Raw genomic sequence first — 5,631 nt, 5'->3', positions numbered from 1 at the left:
CCCAATCGCTTCGTGCCTTCGGCGCCTAGCAAAGCGCTGCTTGCCTTCGCCGCCTCACACAGCGCTGCGTCCCTTCGCCGCCTCGCCGCTTAGCAAACGCCGTAGTAGCGCCGAAGGGACACGGCGCTTTTGTAGGCGCCGAAGGCACACAGCGCTTTGCCAGGCGCCCAAGGACGCAGCGCTCTAGGAGGCGGCGAGGGCACACAGTGCTTTGCTAGGCGGCGAGCGGACGTGCAGCTTTGCTAGGCAGCCAAGGCTGAGGACGCTTTGCTAGGCGCTTTGCTAGGCGGCGAAGGCACGAAGCGATTTGGGAGGCGGCGAAGGCACACGGCGCTTTGCTAGGCGGCGAGGGCGAGAAGGCACGCAGCGCTTTGCTAGGCGGCGAGGCGGCGAAGGCACGCGCTGCTTTGCTAGGCGCCCAAGGCACGCAGCGCTTCCTTCGTTTGCGAGGCAGCGAAGAGGTGGAGCGCTTTGCTTGTCGGCCAGGCAGCGAACAGGCGCCGTGCTTTGCTTTCTGCCAGTCAGCGAATACACGCAGCGCTCTGCTTTTTGGCGAGGCACTGAACAGATGCACCGTTTAGTTTGCGAGGCGGCGAAGAGACGCGGCGCTTTGCATGCTGGCGAGGCGGCGAGCAGATCGAGTGCTTTGCTTGTTGGCGAGGCAGCGAAGAGATGCAGCGGTTTGCTTGTTGGCGAGGCAGCGAAGAGACGCAGCAGGCTGCTTGTTTGTGAGACAGCCAACATGCACAGTGGTTAGCTATTGTGCGAGGCAGCGAATGACCGCCGAGCAAATCGCTTTGTGCGTTCGCCGCCTCGCTGCCTAGCAAAGCTCCGTGTCCCTTCGCCGCCTCGCCGCCTAGCAAAGCTCCGCGTCCCTTCGCCGCCTTGCCGCCTAGCAAAGCGCCATGTTCCTTTGGCGCCTAGCAAAGAAGTGCCTGCCTTCGGCGCCTCGCCGCATCGCAGCCTAGCAAAGCGCTGCGTGCCTTCGGCGGCTGGCAAAGCAGTGCGTGCCTTCGCCGCCTCACACAGCGCGGCGTGCCTTCGGCGCCTCGCCGCCTAAGAAAGCGCTGCGTGCCTTCTCGCCCTCGCCGCCTAGCAAAGCGCCGTGTCCCTTCACCGCCTCCCCAATCGCTTCGTGCCTTCGGCGCCTAGCAAAGCGCTGCTTGCCTTCGCCGCCTCACACAGCGCTGCGTCCCTTCGCCGCCTCGCCGCTTAGCAAACGCCGTAGTAGCGCCGAAGGGACACGGCGCTTTTGTAGGCGCCGAAGGCACACAGCGCTTTGCCAGGCGCCCAAGGACGCAGCGCTCTAGGAGGCGGCGAGGGCACACAGTGCTTTGCTAGGCGGCGAGCGGACGTGCAGCTTTGCTAGGCAGCCAAGGCTGAGGACGCTTTGCTAGGCGCTTTGCTAGGCGGCGAAGGCACGAAGCGATTTGGGAGGCGGCGAAGGCACACGGCGCTTTGCTAGGCGGCGAGGGCGAGAAGGCACGCAGCGCTTTGCTAGGCGGCGAGGCGGCGAAGGCACGCGCTGCTTTGCTAGGCGCCGAAGGCACGCAGCGCTTCCTTCGTTTGCGAGGCAGCGAAGAGGTGGAGCGGTTTGCTTGTTGGCCAGGCAGCGAAGAGACGCAGCAGGCTGCTTGTTTGTGAGACAGCCAACATGCACAGTGGTTAGCTATTGTGCGAGGCAGCGAATGACCGCCGAGCAAATCGCTTTGTTCTTCGCCGCCTCGCTGCCTAGCAAAGCTCCGTGTCCCTTCGCCGCCTCGCCGCCTAGCAAAGCTCCGCGTCCCTTCGCCGCCTCGCCGCCTAGCAAAGCGCCGTGTTCCTTGGGCGCCTAGCAAAGAAGTGCCTGCCTTCGGCGCCTCGCCGCATCGCAGCCTAGCAAAGCGCTGCGTGCCTTCGGCGGCTGGCAAAGCAGTGCGTGCCTTCGCCGCCTCACACAGCGCGGCGTGCCTTCGGCGCCTCGCCGCCTAAGAAAGCGCTGCGTGCCTTCTCGCCCTCGCCGCCTAGCAAAGCGCCGTGTCCCTTCGCCGCCTCGCCGCCTAGCAAAGCGGCGTGTTCCTTCGGCGCCTAGCAAAGCGCCGTGTTCCTTCGCTGCCTCGCCGCCTAAGAAAGCGCTGCGACCCTTTTCGCCCTCGCCGCCCAACAAAGCGCCGTGTCCCTTCGCCGCCTCCCCAATCGCTTCGTGCCTTCGGCGCCTAGCAAAGCGCTGCTTGCCTTCGCCGCCTCACACACCGCTGCGTCCCTTCGCCGCCTCGCCGCTTAGCAAACGCCGTAGTAGCGCCGAAGGGACACGGCGCTTTTGTAGGCGCCGAAGGCACACAGCGCTTTGCCAGGCGCCCAAGGACGCAGCGCTCTAGGAGGCGGCGAGGGCACACAGTGCTTTGCTAGGCGGCGAGCGGACGTGCAGCTTTGCTAGGCAGCCAAGGCTGAGGACGCTTTGCTAGGCGCTTTGCTAGGCGGCGAAGGCACGAAGCGATTTGGGAGGCGGCGAAGGCACACGGCGCTTTGCTAGGCGGCGAGGGCGAGAAGGCACGCAGCGCTTTGCTAGGCGGCGAGGCGGCGAAGGCACGCGCTGCTTTGCTAGGCGCCGAAGGCACGCAGCGCTTCCTTCGTTTGCGAGGCAGCGAAGAGGTGGAGCGGTTTGCTTGTTAGCCAGGCAGCGAAGAGACGCAGCAGGCTGCTTGTTTGTGAGACAGCCAACATGCACAGTGGTTAGCTATTGTGCGAGGCAGCGAATGACCGCCGAGCAAATCGCTTTGTGCGTTCGCCGCCTCGCTGCCTAGCAAAGCTCCGTGTCCCTTCGCCGCCTCGCCGCCTAGCAAAGCTCCGCGTCCCTTCGCCGCCTCGCCGCCTAGCAAAGCGCCGTGTTCCTTGGGCGCCTAGCAAAGAAGTGCCTGCCTTCGGCGCCTCGCCGCATCGCAGCCTAGCAAAGCGCTGCGTGCCTTCGGCGGCTGGCAAAGCAGTGCGTGCCTTCGCCGCCTCACACAGCGCGGCGTGCCTTCGGCGCCTCGCCGCCTAAGAAAGCGCTGCGTGCCTTCTCGCCCTCGCCGCCTAGCAAAGCGCCGTGTCCCTTCGCCGCCTCGCCGCCTAGCAAAGCGGCGTGTTCCTTCGGCGCCTAGCAAAGCGCCGTGTTCCTTCGCTGCCTCGCCGCCTAAGAAAGCGCTGCGACCCTTTTCGCCCTCGCCGCCCAACAAAGCGCCGTGTCCCTTCGCCGCCTCCCCAATCGCTTCGTGCCTTCGGCGCCTAGCAAAGCGCTGCTTGCCTTCGCCGCCTCACACACCGCTGCGTCCCTTCGCCGCCTCGCCGCTTAGCAAACGCCGTAGTAGCGCCGAAGGGACACGGCGCTTTTGTAGGCGCCGAAGGCACACAGCGCTTTGCCAGGCGCCCAAGGACGCAGCGCTCTAGGAGGCGGCGAGGGCACACAGTGCTTTGCTAGGCGGCGAGCGGACGTGCAGCTTTGCTAGGCAGCCAAGGCTGAGGACGCTTTGCTAGGCGCTTTGCTAGGCGGCGAAGGCACGAAGCGATTTGGGAGGCGGCGAAGGCACACGGCGCTTTGCTAGGCGGCGAGGGCGAGAAGGCACGCAGCGCTTTGCTAGGCGGCGAGGCGGCGAAGGCACGCGCTGCTTTGCTAGGCGCCGAAGGCACGCAGCGCTTCCTTCGTTTGCGAGGCAGCGAAGAGGTGGAGCGCTTTGCTTGTCGGCCAGGCAGCGAACAGGCGCCGTGCTTTGCTTTCTGCCAGTCAGCGAATACACGCAGCGCTCTGCTTTTTGGCGAGGCACTGAACAGATGCACCGTTTAGTTTGCGAGGCGGCGAAGAGACGCGGCGCTTTGCATGCTGGCGAGGCGGCGAGCAGATCGAGTGCTTTGCTTGTTGGCGAGGCAGCGAAGAGATGCAGCGGTTTGCTTGTTGGCGAGGCAGCGAAGAGACGCAGCAGGCTGCTTGTTTGTGAGACAGCCAACATGCACAGTGGTTAGCTATTGTGCGAGGCAGCGAATGACCGCCGAGCAAATCGCTTTGTGCGTTCGCCGCCTCGCTGCCTAGCAAAGCTCCGTGTCCCTTCGCCGCCTCGCCGCCTAGCAAAGCTCCGCGTCCCTTCGCCGCCTCGCCGCCTAGCAAAGCGCCGTGTTCCTTGGGCGCCTAGCAAAGAAGTGCCTGCCTTCGGCGCCTCGCCGCATCGCAGCCTAGCAAAGCGCTGCGTGCCTTCGGCGGCTGGCAAAGCAGTGCGTGCCTTCGCCGCCTCACACAGCGCGGCGTGCCTTCGGCGCCTCGCCGCCTAAGAAAGCGCTGCGTGCCTTCTCGTCCTCGCCGCCTAGCAAAGCGCCGTGTCCCTTTGCCGCCTCGCCGCCTAGCAAAGCGGCGTGTTCCTTCGGCGCCTAGCAAAGCGCCGTGTTCCTTCGCTGCCTCGCCGCCTAAGAAAGCGCTGCGTGCCTTCTCGCCCTCGCCGCCTAGCAAAGCGCCGTGTCCCTTCGCCGCCTCCCCAATCGCTTCGTGCCTTCGGCGCCTAGCAAAGCGCTGCTTGCCTTCGCCGCCTCACACACCGCTGCGTCCCTTCGCCGCCTCGCCGCTTAGCAAACGCCGTAGTAGCGCCGAAGGGACACGGCGCTTTTGTAGGCGCCGAAGGCACACAGCGCTTTGCCAGGCGCCCAAGGACGCAGCGCTCTAGGAGGCGGCGAGGGCACACAGTGCTTTACTAGGCGGCGAGCGGACGTGCAGCTTTGCTAGGCAGCCAAGGCTGAGGACGCTTTGCTAGGCGGCGAAGGCACGAAGCGATTTGGGAGGCGGCGAAGGCACACGGCGCTTTGCTAGGCGGCGAGGGCGAGAAGGCACGCAGCGCTTTGCTAGGCGGCGAGGCGGCGAAGGCACGCGCTGCTTTGCTAGGCGCCGAAGGCACGCAGCGCTTCCTTCGTTTGCGAGGCAGCGAAGAGGTGGAGCGCTTTGCTTGTCGGCCAGGCAGCGAAGAGACGCAGCAGTCTCCTTGTTTGTGAGACAGCCAACATGCCCAGTGCTTGCTCATTGTGTGAGGCAGCGAAGAGATGCAGCGGTTTTCTAGTTGGCGAGGCAGCGAAGAGACGCAGCAGGCTGCTTGTTTGTGAGACAGCCAACATGCACAGTGGTTAGCTATTGTGCGAGGCAGCGAATGACCGCCGAGCAAATCGCTTTGTGCGTTCGCCGCCTCGCTGCCTAGCAAAGCTCCGTGACCCTTCGCCGCCTCGCCGCCTAGCAAAGCTCCGCGTCCCTTCGCCGCCTTGCCGCCTAGCAAAGCGCCGTGTTCCTTTGGCGCCTAGCAAAGAAGTGCCTGCCTTCGGCGCCTCGCCGCATCGCAGCCTAGCAAAGCGCTGCGTGCCTTCGGCGGCTGGCAAAGCAGTGCGTGCCTTCGCCGCCTCACACAGCGCGGCGTGCCTTCGGCGCCTCGCCGCCTAAGAAAGCGCTGCGTGCCTTCTCGCCCTCGCCGCCTAGCAAAGCGCCGTGTCCCTTCACCGCCTCCCCAATCGCTTCGTGCCTTCGGCGCCTAGCAAAGCGCTGCTTGCCTTCGCCGCCTCACACAGCGCTGCGTCCCTTCGCCGCCTCGCCGCTTAGCAAACGCCGTAGTAGCGCCGAAGGGACACGGCGCTTTTGTAGGCGCCGAAGGC

Source organism: Apteryx mantelli, unplaced genomic scaffold, assembly GCF_036417845.1.
Source record: "Apteryx mantelli isolate bAptMan1 unplaced genomic scaffold, bAptMan1.hap1 HAP1_SCAFFOLD_92, whole genome shotgun sequence".
Taxonomy (NCBI): Eukaryota; Metazoa; Chordata; class Aves; order Apterygiformes; family Apterygidae; genus Apteryx; species Apteryx mantelli.
Note: the sequence above shows the minus strand (reverse complement) of the source record.